Source organism: Aotus nancymaae, unplaced genomic scaffold (assembly GCF_030222135.1).
Source record: "Aotus nancymaae isolate 86718 unplaced genomic scaffold, 86718_ANA_hifiasm-v0.15.2.pri h1tg000003l, whole genome shotgun sequence".
Classification (NCBI taxonomy): domain Eukaryota; kingdom Metazoa; phylum Chordata; class Mammalia; order Primates; family Aotidae; genus Aotus; species Aotus nancymaae.
Genome location: NW_026988414.1, coordinates 21,128,595 through 21,146,839, shown reverse-complemented (window position 1 = coordinate 21,146,839; position 18,245 = coordinate 21,128,595). Strand labels below are relative to the sequence as shown.

Here is an 18,245-nt window from a genome sequence, read left to right as displayed (position 1 = left end):
TGAAATCTTTTAAGGTGATAATGTAATTATTATTTTTTATAGCTGGAGGGGTCTTTGTTATAAGTTTTTTAATTATTGTAAAAGACTCATTTAAAATTTACAAATGTCTCATTTTCTTCCTTCCCTCATATTCTTTGACTCAACTATGATTTTTTAAAATGCACTTATTTATTCAAGACTGAATGTGGCTCTTACTACATTCTGTGAATATCACATTCAGATGAATACTGCTTTATGTATAGAAACTAGTTGAATGTAGAGTACTTGAGACCCACATTAAAATAGATGGATGCTGGAGTGTATCAAGCTCTTGTTGATTGCATTTTCTATTATTATCTTGTTTACCCTTGAAGCTTTAAGCCATTAGGGCAAAGATTGGGCAGAAGTGAAGCTGGAATCAAGAGAGGGCTATCAGTCAGCAATTGCTGGTTGGAAGAGGCGTCTGGGCACCAACACAAAACTGCAAATAAGAGTCAGGGAGGGTCTAGACACAGAACAAAAAGAATGGAGTCCTTCTAGGTACAGGGTTATATTGTAGGGCTCCCTAATGCTTAAACAACTCCTTATTTCCTCGGGGCTTTGAAAGGCAGCCTCCTGTCAAAACATGGAAGAGGCATTCTGGGGAGTGAGAAGGCAAGTCATACAGAAAATTTAAGTGGCTTCAGTGCATGAGTCTCCATCACTTGTCAGGACACCTGAGTGCTGCGAGCCCAGTTTCTTTGCAATTAAAAGGCTGCACTATGTACCCTTAGGGCCAAGAAAATCTATTTGGAAGCTTTTATTTGAAGATATTTTTGCAGACATATGAAATGGGTAAGACAAGTAGAATTCTAAACGATAAGCATAAATAATACTATCTATCTATCTATTTATCTATCATATCACAGAAGCAAATGTCAATAGACATAACTATAAAAGATCAGCGTTGTTTTCAAAATGTTAGACTTCTGGCTGCCTTCTTTCCTAGAGATCAAATTTTCTTGTTGCATCTACAAAAGTGGAAGCAATCATGTAATGTTTACACCACATTTGATTTGCTTTTTCCTCTGTTTATGCTGCAGCTCTTAATATCACAAATGCCACAGAGAGAGGTATTTAAAACCCTGTGTGCTGTGCTCTCAGTGATTGCAGTTTTAATAAAATTTGCAGTGGTCCTGTTCCCGGCATCAGTCCTACTTGTTTGATGCCACTAACAGGTTTGATTTGCCGTCATGAGTACATTGTGCATTTAAACACCAAACAAAAGAAAAAATCACAAACCCCTGATATTCCTGGAGACTATCATTGGGAAAATTAAATCTGCATGATTTAAGACGATGCATGTTCTAAAAGAAGAGCTTGACCCATTGATTTTGACTCTAGGGGATATTATGGTATGGCTTCATCTAAAAAGTTCTATAAGGCTTTCAGAGAAAAATGGTAAAGTGATCCTATAGTCAAACAGTTGTCACTACATTTCTCTAAGAAAAAATAACTTGTATAATAATGATAGCACCGAATAGATAATACATAATGCTTCAAGTCAACAGATAATTAGGCCCCTTAAATTGCAATGTTGAGAAAAATGTACTTTAATTAAGTTGTTTAATGTTGACATTATTTGAAATGAAAAGTTATTGTGACCTGAGATATGTATAGTCTAATTGGAGTGAGTCTTTAATATAACTTTTCAGATATTAAAATGAGATGCATAAATTCAAGCATACATACAGAGTAAAGGAAAATTTCTTTCTCTTTATCGCATTAGTTCATCCAACAAAGATGCACTGAGCAATGTTCCAGATGCAACATGAGACAGAGAAGGCCATGCCTTCACTGAGCTTAATTTCAAAATGTAACTGTTTTGATTCGTGCAAAGATGTCATGGAAAGCTATTCGAATTCTATGACAATACAGAGTTGAAGTAGTTTTACATTCAGTTATTTCCTTCAGATATCAAATACATGACTCTGGCATTTTACTATATTTATTTCCATGAATAACAAACTACATACAAGGCATTATTTTTGGGGAAGACTTAACGGTTAATAACATGGGCAGTAGGCTCTCAAGAAAACTTTATGTGCTCAAGAGTTTCAGGTAAACTTCTTGAGTCCAAATCATGGTTCCAACACCTGTCACATGTGTAACTTTCAGTAGGTTACTTAATCTCTTTGTGCCTCAGTTTCCCCACTTGTAAAATTAGGTTAATACTATCTACATCATAAATTGAAGAACTTAAGTGGGATAATACATTTATAGCCCTTATAAGAGTGACTGACACAAAGTAAACACTTAAATAGAAATTATCGATGTTAGTTCTAGGGCTACTATAACATCTGTGCAACATAAGCAGTGATTTAAGCACTTGTGCAGAAAATTACTGCTCCCTTTTCCATGTTTCATCTTTATCTCTGAGGTACAAGCAATAAAGTCCAATGATGAAAACTAAATTTTTATTTTAAATAGTTTATTTGTATTAATTTTGGTTCTAGCAAAAGAACAATAATCAACTTTAAATTTGCAAGGAGACCTCAAAGTCATATAATTCAATTCCTTAGTTTGTAGATAAACAAATTGGAGACAAGGGGCCAGGGGCAGTGGCTCACACCTGTAATCTCAGCCGTTTGGGAGGCTGAGGCTCAAGGATTGCTTGAGACCAGGAGTTTGAGACCAGCATGGGCAACATAGTGAGACCCCATCTCTACAAAAAGTATTTACTTAAAAATATATATATTTTTTTTTTTGGAGACGGAGTTTCGCTCTCGTTACCCAGGCTGGAGTGCAATGGCGCGATCTCGGCTCACCGCAACCTCCGCCTCCTGGGTTCAGGCAATTCTCCTGCCTCAGCTTCCTGAGTAGCTGGGATTACAGGCACGCGCCACCATGCCCAGCGAATTTTTTTTTTGTATTAGTAGAGACGGGGTTTCACAATGTTGACCAGGATGGTCTCGATCTCTTGGCCTCGTGATCCACCCGCCTCGGCCTCCCAAAGTGCTGGGATTACAGGCTTGAGCCACCGCGCCCGGCCTACTTAAAAATATTTTTAAAAAATAAATTTGAGACCAGAAACATCTTTTATTTCATACATAAAGATACTTGAGACCAAATAAACAGTGACTTTCCCCAGGTTAGCAAAGGAACTTGAATGTCTTGATCCTAGGCCAGGACATGTTCCACTACCTATTCCAATTCTTTCCTCCTTTTAATATTTATGTTGTGTAGATAGTACTCTGCAGAGTTCACATGCTTTAACATCAGGCAGACCTGGGTGTTAATCCTGACTGCCCCTCTTACTAGTTATGTGAAGTAGGATAATTTACTTGACCTCTGCAAGTCCATTTCCTCATTTGTGAAATGGGGGGTAATATTATCTAGAACATAGAGTTCTTAAAATGGACTCAGATAGCATATTCACAGTGTCCATGTAGTAGCTCTTTGACAAGTATTTACTGTTGTTGGTATTGTTGTCTGTTGTTTACTTTGTTATGAAGCTGGATGACATCTATCCTGAGAATACTGCTAGTCAAGCTTCTCAAATTTCATAAATAGAATGTCAACATTACCAACTGCTCATCTGGTCTCCAAAGAACATAAATCTACTCCCAATCAGCAATGCTTTGTACCTGCATTCTTGTTACTTGTTAGAGATTATAACTTTGGTGTGGCCCCACTGTGACAAGTGATGAAGGGAAGCTTATCTAAGAAGCTGTGTAAAGAGGTGCCTTTAATGGCAAACTGGAGAGAGGCTATTTGGAATCAATCTGTTTAAAAAAAAAAAAAAGTACAACAACATAAAAGTGAAGGCAGCCTTAGTGTGTATCCTGAGCTTTTATTCCCTAAAGAAATAGACATTTGCCAAAAATCTTGTTGAAAATGTTGATCATTCTAGCACTCACTGCTCCCAAGTAAATCCCAAGTAAGAAATCACTTTAAAAATTTAGTGCCTGACTGCAGCTCTGTGAACAATGGCTGCAAAGGAGCTTCCTGTCAGCCTGGGGAAGCCATAGCCTGCATATATGATCAGTCCCTTTAGAGGACTAAGGTTCACTTGATGGAGTCAATGCTGGTAAAGGTCTCCTAGGAAAACCGACCTGGATTTATACGAGGTCCAGCCTTGGAGGTGGTAAGAAAGGTCACTTTCATGGCAGGCCAAGATCCTTGAGATGTTTTGAAAATTTCATCAAGAAGAAATGAATTAGGCGAAAATGTATGGATACTGCAGATGAAATCTTGTGGAGAAATTTCCTTGGCCTTACATCCTTACAGCAAGTTAATAAAGGCTTGTAGAAGACCAAGCTGAGATTTCTTAGAGACCTCCGGGTAAAGAAGGCCCATATGGTTAACATTTCCTGCACCTGTGTAAAGAACCAGGCCAAATCTAATAAGCAATACTCACTTTGTCTTCAAGAATCTTTGAGGTTCTTTTTAATCAAAAGTGGGGTGACTATAAGGAAAACTTTGTGTTTAAATGGAAAATTGTGTGTTGTCATTCTAGAGCACACCTGTGCTGTCCGATTCCCATTCTGTGGGAGTTGTTTTACAGCTTTATACATTGTAGATAACTGGCGGCAATGCTAAATTATTCTTGTCCACAGACATGCAAATGAATTCTGTCCAGTGGAAAAATGACCAAAAAAACCAATGTGGCCATATTTGCACAGTCATTTTAATATTCCTGATCTATAAATGTATCTGTCCTTGGGATTCTCCTTTCACCTAGTCAACACTTCCTTGGTTTCCTTATGAATGAGTTAAATAAAACATTTAACTCATGTTTATTCTGAAAAAAAAAAAAAAAATTAGTGCCTGTGTGGGGGAGAAGGGTCTCCCCTAAGAAACTCACATGTTATCCCTTCCTATACTAAGTACTGTGCACTTTATTTTCTTTTACTTTATTTTTTGTTCTGTCCGGCATGTATCTTAGAATACAATTTGAAGCTTAGTCATAGCAACTGTTACATTAAACCATCCAGAAGCTTTCTCCATGATCCTAGTATAATGTTATTTATTTAATTTATGGCCATATCAATTATACCCTCCTCAAAACCTCTACGGAAAGAGAAAGAAATAACTAAGTTGATGGATTAATGGAACTCTTCCTCCAAGTTGTTCTCAAAAGCCAGTGCACATCAGAAGCATCTGCAGATCTTACTAAATGACACAGCTTAGGATGCATTCCCCAGAGATTCATATTTGATAGGTTTATGGTAGTGCTTTTTAACAACACCCCAAATGATCCTTAATGCATGTGACCCATGAACCACATTTTGAAGAACATTGACTTCAGGTTTTCTACTGAAAAGATCTTTATTCCAGATGAATCTAAACAATTCAAGGGAAAAGCTTACCTGCAAATAGTAAGATATAAATGTTAGGATAGCTTCAAATGCATCCATTTGTGGAATGCCTACTATGTTCTATGCAATGAGGTAACTCTTAAGGATACAGAGAAAAATAAGACATGGTTCATATCTTGAAAAGTGTTCAAATTCATTGAGTAAGATGGATATGCAAACAAGTAAAGTATAATATATTTACAATGATAGAAGTTTGTGTAGGGTTATATACACAGTACAGAGGAGATAGGGAAAGGTCAGGGAAAGTGTCAGAGAGGTGAGGGCCAACAGGGCTTTGATTGATGAAGAGTGAGCAGCTCATGATGAGGATCAGATCACATGAGGGAGGAAAAAGAAAATAGAAGAAAAATTCAAATTGAGCATGTAAGCACAGTCTGACACTGACTCATAACCAGGATGTTAAAGAAGGATTAGAGAGTTTGGGACAGTATCTGTTAGTGGTGCTATAAAAAACAGAATAAACTATGATCACAGGTTAACATGGAGATCACCTTCCATGGTATCTTGTGTTGGGCTTTTTTTTTTTTTTTTTTTTTGAGACAGAGTCTCTCTCTGTTGCCCAGGCTGAAGTGCAGTGGCATGATCTTGGCTCACTACAACCTCCACCTCCTGGGTTCAAGCAATTCTCATGCTTCAGCCTCCTGAGTAGCTGGGATTACAGGCATGTGCCACAATGCCTGGCTAATTCTTGTATTTTTAGTGGAGATGGAGTTTCACCATGTTGGCCAAACTGGTCTCAAACTCCCAGCCTCAAGTGATCCACCTGCCTCAGTCTTCCAAAGAGCTAGGATTACAGGCAGCCACCACACCTGGCCCTCTCTTGGATACAATTTTTAAATGGGTAGATACCTGACATCCTGACAGTATGGGAACCTATGGTTTGGAGGTGTATGGCCTTAACTGGCATCCAGAATTCTATCTGAGAGGCCACAGAAATGTTCCCAACTCAAGCCATGGGAGGGAATCATGGAGGCAAGCAGCCCTTATTTTGACTTGGAGAAGAGAGTCACCGTATTTGAGGATGATGTGTATGTTTTCTAAAGGCGCTTGCCCTCTGACTACTTCAGAGATGGAGCCATGGTGAGTAAACCTCTTCAGGCATTGCCCTGCTTCAAAGCAGACAGAAATGTAAACAGTGGCAGTACATCAGGATCGGGTTTCTTTGCTTTAGCTACCAAGAGTCAGGAAAGAGAAACCAGGTATTTATTTAGGTTTGTCATTATTATTGCCAGATTTTCTTTTAATGATAGGGGAAGAAAAGAAGTATCTGTTCAGAAACAAAATATCACAGAGCCTCCATAGGATTACTTTTTCAACCCTGGGCCATGTGTTTTTTAAGTAAAAAATAAGCACAATTTGGCCCATTTTGTTCTTTGTAGTGCTTGCCTTCTAACAGGCATCTCCAACTCAATTATCCTTAAAATATGATGCTAGATGAGACAAATAGTCTAGTTAAGAGCAGATTCAAATAATCTGTGTAGATTAGCATCCGCGTTTTATTAACAGGGTCTAAAAAATAAATTTATCTCTCTGCAAAGTGATTTATCTCTTCTCCAATAATTCAATTTAAGAAAGGAGTTAAGGATATGCTTTTTAACACCTGGAAAAGGATCTTAACATGATCAATACCTGGGATGCAGCCAGCTAAGGCAGATTGACATTACAAAATAAAATCACCTTCTCCCTTTGAAGTCAGTTAAAGGAACAGCTTTCATGACTCAGAGAGATATCCTAAAGATCAAAAAAAGCTCTGTGGAAATAAAAAGAACTAGAAGACATGGCTTCAAAATTTGCCTCCAGTACTTCCCAGTTGTGAGTTAGCTGCTATATTAATTAATTGCTTTATATAAATCATGTCATTTAATCTTCTCCACAATTCTGTGAGTTGGAAGTTAATAACTACATTTTCTGGATAAAAACACTGACGTTCAGAGAAGTTGAACAACAACTCAGAGAAAACAGCTAGTGAGAGTGAAGTGAGGATCCAAGCCTACCACCTGGATTGCTGTTAGGATATTGTGCATGAGTGTAAGGAAAGTATTTCATTACTAAGATTTTGACTTCCCAATCTCTGAGTTTGCAGTGGTGTTCTTATATACCAAATGGTCTGAGATTTTCTCAAGACAGTGACTATAAGGAAAATTATAAACAATGTAATGAAATGGCACTATGAAAATAAAATAATCTATGAACAAATATTATTTTATTTTCATAGTGCCATTTCATTAAATTGCAGCACTATTCACAATAGCAAAGACATGGAACCTACCTAAAAGCCCATCAATGATAGACTGGATAAAGAAAATGTGATACATATACACCATGGAATACTATGCAGCTATAAAAAGGTACCAGATCATGCCCTTTGCACATACATGGATGGAGATGGAAGCCATCATCCTCGCAAACTAATGCAGAAACAGGAAACCAAACACCACATGTTCTCATTTATAAGTGGGAGCTGAATGATTAGAATGCATGGACGCATGGGGAGAACAACACACACTGGAGCGTGTTGGAGGCTGAGAGTGGGAGGGAGGAGAGCTTCAGGAAGAGTAGCTAATGGATGTTAGGCTTATGACCTAAGCGACTGGATAATCTATGCAGCAAACCACCATGGTACATGTTTACCTATATAACAAACCTGCACATCCTGCACATGTACCCCTGAACTTAAATGTTGGAGAAAAAAAAAGAAAATATTAGGTTAGAAACAGTAATGCTGTCACCAAATAAATTCTCACAAGTTAATGGAAAGCTTAGAAAATAAATATTTGAGAAGTAAATTTAGAGGCAAAGATAACTTGAACTGAGAAGCAGTTATAATTTTCTATTTTGAGAAATACTCTGTAGCATTTATAAACATTATATTTTAATTTGCTATTTGAGTAAGTTAATACTGTACCAGAATACCAAATTGCGTTTGGAATCACAGGCAACTGTTATGTTTGTCCTTTCTTGATATTTGAAAAAAATGACTTTCCTTTTGAATGCTGGCCTTTTCATTTAAAATTAGCCTTATACTTCATAGGGACATTCACAATAAACTCTCAATAGGCTTTTATTTGGAGAATTTTAGCTTTGCCTTAGCAGCTTTTCTTACATCTTCTCTTAATTCTATCAGTTTAGGCTTTATATGCTTTGAAATTATATTAAGTACATACACATTAATTATTGTTGTAAATTCCTCCTCTGCAGATTGTATTTTTAACCTTTGGATGATGTTCCTCTTCATCTCTTTTCTATAATGCCTTTTATCATACTTCTGTATTGTCTTCTTAATATCATTACCACATTTTTCTTTTGTTTTGTGTTTTCCTATGCTCTTTGTTATTCTTCTGTCCCTTTCTTCCAACCTCCCTGCCATCTTGTAAACAGAATATAGTTAAATACTTTTGTAATCCAGTCCAAAAGACTTTATTTTTAGTAGATAAGTGTGGGACTTTGTATTTATTCTGAAAATTTATTTGTGTTATTCTTTAGACTGATTTCTATCATGTAATATACTATTTCTTTTCTCTGCTTCTTTAATTCTTTTTCTGTTTTCTCGTGGACTGTTATATATTTTTTAATCTTCTACTTTACCCGACCCACAAACACTATTGACTTTGAAATTGTGGATTACAGTGTTATATTTTAGTGATTACTTTTACATTTTAATATACATATATGATACTATAATTCTAACAAAGTTTAAGATCATATAGTATCTTCTTCAGTCTCCTTAACTAAGGCAAGCATCTTATCATTCTTTGAAATCTCATCTAACAGCACCTTCCCTCATCCTCTATCATTTTCCTTGGCATTATCCAAAATTTTATTTATCTTAAAAAATTGAATTATTTTATGGTCTATAAATAGTTCTACCAGTATATGCCACCAATTGCTGTGTTCATCATTCAATTTTCATATGCATTTTTTCTTCTGTTTCCAATCTCTTATTTCTGAAATATATTATTCATTACTTCATTCAGTTAGATCTCTGAGCAGATATCTTTGTCTTTGCATGTTTGAAAACGCGACTGTTTTACCCTGATCATTCAGGTGAATATTGAAATCTAACTTGAAAGATGTTTTCCCTCAGCATTGTCCTATGTCTTCTTGCATCAATTGACGGGAAATGTTACGTCATTGTAACTATAATTCTTTGCTAGGTAACAGAGCTCTTCTATCTGGTAACTCTTACATTTTTCTCTTCATCTTTTATAATCAGTACTTTTACTATAATTTGTCATAGTATCTGTATTAGTTATTTATTTCTCTGTAACCAATTACACAGAAACTCAGTGGTTTAAAACAATAAACAATTACCACTTTATAGTTTCTATAACTCAAGAAGTAGCCAATCTCTGGATTATGTTTGCAGTCAAGATGTTGGCCACTTCTAAAGTTATATGAAAGCTTGACTGGGCTGGAGGATCTAATTCAAATGTGATTGACTCATAAGTTGGTATAAATTGATGCTGGCCAGTGCAAAGCCTCCATTCTTCCCCACGTGGGTCTCTCCTCAGGCTGCTTGAGTGTCCCTATACTGTGGCGCCTTGCTTCTCCCAGAGTAGATGATCTAATCGAGAACAGGGAGGAGTTAGCAATGTTTTCCATGGTCTAGCTTGAAAAGCCCTACACAATCACTTCTGCCACATCCTATTTGTTAGAAGTGAGTCTAAGTTCAGCCCCCTTCCAAGAAGAGGAGAGGAACTATACTCCACATTTCCAAGGGAAAATTTGTGGACACATTTTAAAACTATGACAGTGTCAATGCAAAATGCACCAGAAAGTCTCAGTAACAGAATTGCACAAGCAGAAGAAAGAAGATCAGAGCCTGAAGACAAGGCTTTTGAATTAACCAAATCCAACAAAGACAATGAAAAAAGAATTTTTAAAAAATGGACAAAGAAGTTTGGGACTATGTTAAAAGTCAAAACCTAAGAATAATTGGAAGGAAGAAGAGAAATCTAAAAGTCTGGAAAACATATTTGAGGAAGTAATCAAAGAAAACTTCCCTGGACTTGCTAGAGATCTAGATATCCAAATACAAGAAGCCCAAAGAACACCTGAGAAATTCATTCCAAAAACATAATTGCCTAGGCACTTAGTTATCAGGTTATCTAGAGTCAGAATGAAAAAAAGAATCTTGAGACCTGTGAGGCAAAAGCATCAGGTATCCTATAAAGGAAAACCTATCAGAGTAACAGCAGATTTCTCAGCAGAAATCCTACAAGTTAGAAGAAGTTGGGGTCCTGTTTTTAGCCTCCTAAAACAGAACAATTATCAGCTAAGTATTTCATAGCCAGTGAAACTAAGCTTCATAAATACAGGAAAGATACAGTCTTTTCCAGATGAATGCTGAGAGAATTAACCACCACAGAGCCAGCACTACAATCTACAATGATCTCTAAATCTTGAAAAAATTCTAGAAATACACCAAAATAGAACCTCTTTAAAGCATAAATCTCATGGGACCTATATAACAATAACACAATGAAAAAAAACAAGGTATTCAGGCAACAAATAGCACAATGAATAGAATACTACCTCCCATCTCAATACTAACGTTGAATGTAAATGGTTTAAATACTTCACTTAAAAGGTACAGAATGGCAGAATAGATCATACTGAATGGGCAAAAACTGGAAGCATTCCCTTTGAAATCCGGTACTGGACAATGATGCCCTCTGTCACCACTCCTATTCAATATAGTACTGGAAGTTCTAGCCAGAGCAATTAGGCAAGAAAAAAAATAAAGGGTATTCAATTAGGAAAAGAGGAAGTCAAATTGTCTCTATTTGCAGACAACATGATTGTATATTTAGAATACCCATCGTCTCAGCCCCAAATCTCCTTAAGCTGATAAGCAACTTCAGCAAAGTCTCAGGATACAAAATCAATATGCAGAAATCACAAGCATTTTGATACACCAATAACAGACTAACAGAGCCAAATCATGAACGAACTGCCATTTACAATTGCTACAAAGAGAATAAAATACCTAGGAATACAACTAACAAAGGATGTAAAGGACCTCTTCAAGGAGAACTACAAACCACTGCTTAAGGAAATAAGAGAGGAAACAAACAGATGGAGAAACATTCCATGTTCATGGTTAGGAAGAATCAATATCATGAAAATGGCCATACTGCCCAAAGTAATTTACAGATTCAATGCTATCCCCATCAAGCTACCAATGACCTTCTTCACAGATTTGGAGAAGACCACCTTAAACTTCATATGGAACCAAAAGAGAGCCCACATAGCCAAGTCAATCCAAAGCAAAAAGAAAAAAGCCAGAGGCATCACACTACCTCATTTCAAACTATACTACAAAGCTACAGTAATCAAAACAGCATGGTACTGGTACCAAAAGAAAGATATAGACCAATGGAACAGAACAGAGGCCTTGAAGGCAACGCCACACATCTACAACTATCTGATCTTTGACAAACCTCATAAAAACAAGCAATGGGGAAAGGATTCCCTGTTTAATAAATGATGTTGGGAAAACTGGCTAGCAGTGTGCAGAAAGCAGAAACTAGAAACCTTCCTGACACCTTACACTAAAATTAACTCCAGATGGATTAAAGACACAAACATAAGACCTAAACCATAAAAACCCTAGAAGAAAACCTAGGCAAAACCATTCAGGACATAGGAACAGGCAAGGACTTCATGACTAAAACACAAAAAGCATTGGCAACAAAAGCCAAAATAGACAAATGGGATCTAATTAAACTCCAGAGCTTCTGTACAGCAAAAGAAACAATCATTAGAGTGAACTAGCAACCAACAGAATGGGAAAACATTTTTGCAATCTACCCATCTGACAAAGGGCTAATATCCAGAATCTACAAAGAACTAAAACAGATTTACAAGAAAAAAACAAACAAATGCATCCAAAAGTGAGCAAAGGATATGAACAGACACTTTTCAAAAGAAGACATATATGAGGCCAACAAACATATGAAAAAATGCTCATCATCACTGATTATTAGAGAAATGCAAATCAAAACTACATTGAGATACCACCTCATGCCAGTTAGAATGGCGGCGATCATTAAAAAAATCTGGAGACAACAGATGCTGGAGAGGATGTGAAGAAATAGGAACACTTTTTCACTGTTGGTGGGAGTGTAAATTAGTTCATCCATTGTGGAAGACAGTGTGGTGCTTCCTCAAGGACCTAGAAATAGAAATTCCATTTGACCCAGCAATCCCATTACTGGTATATACCCAAGGATTGTAAATCATTCTATTATAAAGACACATGCACACATATGTTCATAGCAGTACTGTTTACAATAGCAAAGACCTGGAACCCACCCAAATGCCCATCAATGATAGACTGGACAAGGAAAATGTGGCACATATACACCATGGAATACTATGCAGCCATAAAAAAACAATGAGTTCGTGTCCTTTGTAGGCACATAGATGAATCTGGAAACCATCATTCTCAGCAAACTGACACAAGAACAGAAAATCAAACACCGCATATTCTCACTCATAGGCGGGTGTTGAACAATGAGAACACATGGACACAGGGAGGGGAGCATCACACACTGGGGTCTGTTGGAGGGGGCCAAGAGAGGGACAGCGGTGGCGGGGGGAGGTTGGGGAGGGGTAACATGGGGAGAAATGCCAGATGTAGGTGATGGGGGGATGGAAACAGCAAACCACATTGCCATGTGTATACCTATACAACAATCCTGCATGATCTTCACATGTACCCCAGAACCTAAAGTACAAAAAAAAAAACTCAAGAAATAAATAATTAAAAAAAAGAATTCAGCAACCAAGTTTCTGCTGTCTTGAAGAGACTCACGAAACACACAAGAACTAACATAGACTAAAGGTAAAGGGGTGGAAAAAGATATTCAATACAAACAGACACCAATTGCAAACAGGAGTATCTATTCTTATATCAGACAAAACAAACTTTAAAGTTACAGCAGTTAAGAAAGACAAAGAGGGACACTATATAGTGATAAAAGGACTAGTTCAACAGGAAAATATTACAATCTTAAATATATATGTACCTTAACACTAGAGCTCCCAAATTTATAAAACAATTACTACTAGACCTAAAAAATGAGACAAATTGCAACACAATAATAGTGAGGGACTTTAATATTACACTGACAGCACTACACAGATCATGAAGACAGAAAATCAACAAAGAAACAATTGAATTAAACTATACCCTACAGCAAATGGACCTAACAGATATTTACAGAGCATTCTACCCAACAACTGCAGAATATACATTGTATTCATCAGCACATGGAACATTCTCTAAGATAGACTATACAATAGGGCATAAAACAAGTCTCAGTGAATTTAAGAAAATAGAAATTATATCAAGTATTCTCTTAGACCACAGTAAAATAAAACTGGAAATCAATTCCAAAAGGAACCCTCAAAGCAATAAAAATACATGGAAATTAAATAACCTGTTCCTGAATGATTGTTAGGTCAACAATGAAATCAAGATGGAAATTAGAAAATTCTTTGAACTGGGCAATAATAATAACATATAGTGACACAACCTATCAAAACCTCTGGGATGCAGCAAAAGTGGTGCTAAGAGGAAAATTCATAGCATTAAATGCCTGCATCAAAAAGTCTGAAAGAGCACATAGAGACAATCCAAGGTCACACCTCCAATTCTCCATGTAGTTGGTGAAACAAGAACAATCTAAACACAAACACAGAAGAAGAAAAGAAATAAAAAAGATGAGAGCAGAACTGAATGAAATTGAAATGGAAAAAAGTGCAAAAGATAAATGAAACAAAAAGCTGGTTCTTTGAAAAGATAAATAAAATCAATAAACCATTAGCTAGATTAACCAAGAAAAGATGAGAGAAAATCCAAATAAGCTCAATTAGAAATAAAATGGAAGATAATACAACTGATACCACAGAAATACAAAAGATCATTCAAGGCTACTATGAACACCTTTATGGGCATAAACTAGAAAACCTAGAGGAGATGGATAAATTCCTGGAAATACACAACCCTCCTAGGTTAAACCAGGAAGATATAGAAACTCTGATCAGACCAATAACAAGCAGCAAGATTAAAACAGTAATTTTAAAACTGCCAAGAAAAAAAAAAAGTCCAGGACCAGACAGATTCACAGCTGAACTCTATCAGACATTCAAAGAAAAAGTGGCACGAACTATTCCACAAGACAGACAAAAGAGGGAATCCTCCTTAAATCATTCTATTAAGCCAGTATCACCCTAATACCAAACCAGGAGAGGACATAACCAAAAAAGAAAACTACAGACCGATATACTTGATGAACATAGATGCAAACATCCTCAACAAAGTACTAGTGAACTGAATCCAACAGCATATCAAAAAGGTGATCTACTATGATCAAGTGGGATTCATACCACAGGGAGGCAGGGATGGTTTAACATATGTAACTCAATAAATGTGATACACCACATAAACGGAATCAAAAACAAAAATCACAAGATATCTCAGTAGACAAAGAAAAAGCATTTGACAAAATCCAGCTTCCCTTTATGATTAAAACCCTCAGCAAAATCAGCATAGAAAAGACATACCTTAAGGTAATAAAAGCCATCTATGAGAAACTCACAGCCAACATTATACTGAATGGGAAAAAGTTGAAAGCATTACCCCTGAGAACTGGAACAAGATAAGGATGCCCACTTTTACCATTTCTATTCAACATAGCACTGGAAGTCCTAGCCAGAGAAATCAGTCAAGAGAAAGAAATAAAGGGCATCCAAATCAGTAAAGGGGAAGTCAAAATGTCACTGTTTGCTGATGATATAATGTTACACCTGGAAAATCCCAAAGACTCATCCAAAAAGCTCCTAGAACTGGTAGATGAATTCAGCAAAGTTTCAAGATACAAAATTAATGTACACAAATCAGTAGCTTTTCTATATATCAACAGTGACCAAGTTGATAATCAAATCAATAACTCAACCACTTTTACAATAACTACAAAAATAAAATAAAAAACGTAGGAATATACCTAACCAAGGAGCTGAAGACCTTTACAAGGAAAACTATGAAACACTGCTGAAATAAATCATAGATGGCATAAACAAATGGAAACATCCCATGTTCACAGATGAGTAGAAGCAACATTGTGAAAATGACCACACTGCCAAAAAACAGTCTACAATTCAATGCAATTCTCATCCAAATATCACCACCACTCTTCAGAGAACTAGAAAAAACAATCCTAAATTCCATATGGAACCTAAAAAGAGCCCACATAGCCAAAGCAAGATAAGCAAAAAAGAACAAATCTGGCGGCATCACTTTATCCAACCTCAAACTATACTACAAGGCCATAGTCACGAAAATGGCATTGTACTGTTATAAAAATGAGCACAGAGACCAATTGAACTGAATTGTGAACCCAGAAATCAAGCCAAATACTTAGAGCTAACTGATCTTTGATAATGTGAACAAAAGTATAAAGTGGGGAAATGACACCCTATTCAATAAATGGTGCTGGGATAATTGGTAAGCCACATGTAGAAGAATGAAACTGGATCCTCATTTCTCACCTTTTACAAAAATCAACTCAGGATGGATCAAGGACTTAAATCTAAGACCTGGAACATAAAAATTGTAGAAGATAACATCAGAAAAACTCTTCTTGAGATTGGCTTAGGCAAAGACTTCATGACTAATAACTAAAAGCAAATGCAACAAAAACAAAGATAAATAGATGGGACTTGGCCGGGTGCAGTGGTTCATGCCTGTAATTCAAGCACTTTGGAAGGCCAAGGCTGGCAGATCACTTGAGGTTAGGAGTTCAAGACCAGCCTGGCCAATATGGTGAAACCCCATCTCTACTAAAAATACGAAAATTAGCTGGGTACAGTGGTACATGCCTGTAATCCCAGCTACTCTGGAGGCTGAGGCAGAAGAATCACTTGAACCTGGGAAGTGGAGGTTGCAGTGAGCTGAGATAGTGCCACTGCACTCCAGCCTGGGCAACAGAGCGAGACTCTGTCTCAAAAAAAAAAAAAAAAAAAAAAAGATGGAACTTGATTAAACTAAAAAGCTTCTGCACAGCAAAAGAAATTAATTTATAGAGTTAACTGACAACCCCCAGAGTGGGAGAAAATTTTGCAGTAATGCATCTGACAAACAACTAATATCCAGAATCTACAGAAAACTCAAACAAATCAGCAAGAAAAAAACAAACAATACAACTCGATCAAGACAGTTGCAGGTGAGAAAAAGAAAAGAAAAGAAAAAGAAAAAAAAAAACAATTCCATCAAAAAGTGAATTAAGAACATGAACAGACAATTCTCGAAAAACGATATACAAATGGCCAACAAGCCTATGGAGCAATGCTCAACATCACCAATTATCAGGGAAATGCAAATCAAACCCACAGTGCAATACCATCTTACTCCTGCAAGAATGGCCATAATCAAAAAATAATAGATATTGGCATGGATGTGGTGAAAAAAGAACACTTTTACATTGTTTGTGGGAATATAAACTAGTATAACCACTATGGAAAACAATGTGGAGATTCTTTAAAGAACTAAAAGTCTATCTACCATTTTATTCAGCAATCTCACTACTAGGCATATACACAGAGGAAAAGAAGCCATACAAAAAAGACACTTGCACGTGCATGTTTATGGTAGCACAGTTTGCAATTGCAAAAAGTATAGAACCAGCCCAAATGCCAATCTGTCAACCAGTGGATAAAGAAAATGTAATATATGAAATACTACTTAGACATAAAAAGGAATGAAATAATGGCATTCATAGCAACCTGGAATGAATTGGAGACCATTATTCTAAGTGAAGTAACTCAGGAATGGAAAACCAAACATATGTTTTCACACATAAGTGGGAGCTAAGATATGAGGATGCAGAGGCATAAGAATGACACATTGGACTCTGGGGATTCAGGTGAAAGAGTGGAAGGGAAGGGATGAAAGACTACCTATTGGGTACAGTGTACACCGCCCAGGTAATGGGTGCACCAAAATCTCAGAAATAAAAAAAATTTTAAAACTACAAAAGTGTCAAATTATTTTTATTAATCCTCCTATGCACTCATTATGGCAATGGTTTGCAATCCCACTGCCCCTTGAAAGGTAGTCTTCAAGTAATTCTGCAAAATACTCATCCCCAAAACCCAGGCCAAAAAAAACTGATTCAGTTACATAAATTGTGTGCCCAGCATTTAATTGTTTGTGTGTTTGCTCGCTTAAGCTTCATAAGTGATTGAATGAATTTCAAGCTTTAAAAGCCACCACTTTAACTCATTTGGGGATTCAAGTATTGCTTCAAGCCTAGAAAATCTCTACCATTATGTCTTCAAATATAACTTCTCTGCTCTTCCTTCTATTATTTACTTCTCACACTCCTGTAAGCATACATTAGAGCTCTAAATCTGGTTTTCCCATCTTTTAATCTTTCGCATTTCTGTCTTCTTCTCTTTGGTCTCAGGGCTGTATGATGGCTTAAGTACCATTTTCTGATTCTTTAATTCTTCACTTGAGCTTGTCCAAGATTGAGTTTGTCATATTGTTTGTGTCTCTGTTTAGGTTGTTATTATCTTTTTAATTTCTAGCATTTCTACTATTAATTGTATTTCAATTTTGCCTGTTGGTTTTATAATTTCCTATTTTTTTATACAGCTACTATTACTTGAGGTTCTTAAACTCCTTTTGAACTGCTTTATTTTCTTCCAGAGTAAATTAATCCCCTAGTTACTGAATTCATTGAGTCAAAAGTCAATTTGTTCTTGCTTAGCAATTGTTTTCCTAATGTGCTTTGAAATTATGATTTGCCACTGCAAATCTTATCATCATCTCTCTGAAATAATTTATTCCTTTTCCAGTAATTTTTGAGGTTTCTCTCTACTTCCTTCTTTCAAACA

At 36.4% G+C, this 18,245-nt stretch overlaps 1 protein-coding gene and 1 long non-coding RNA gene across 3 annotated transcripts in view; one reads left to right on the top strand and one right to left on the bottom strand.

Annotated features, from left to right (window-relative positions):
• LOC135276047 (uncharacterized) overlaps positions 1–18,245 on the bottom strand; it is a 142,493-nt gene that overhangs the window by 42,440 nt on the left and 81,808 nt on the right. The gene's annotated exons all lie outside the window — the stretch shown is intronic.
• Positions 1–18,245, top strand: part of MUSK (muscle associated receptor tyrosine kinase) — a 127,708-nt gene that overhangs the window by 36,120 nt on the left and 73,343 nt on the right. The window lies entirely within an intron of this gene.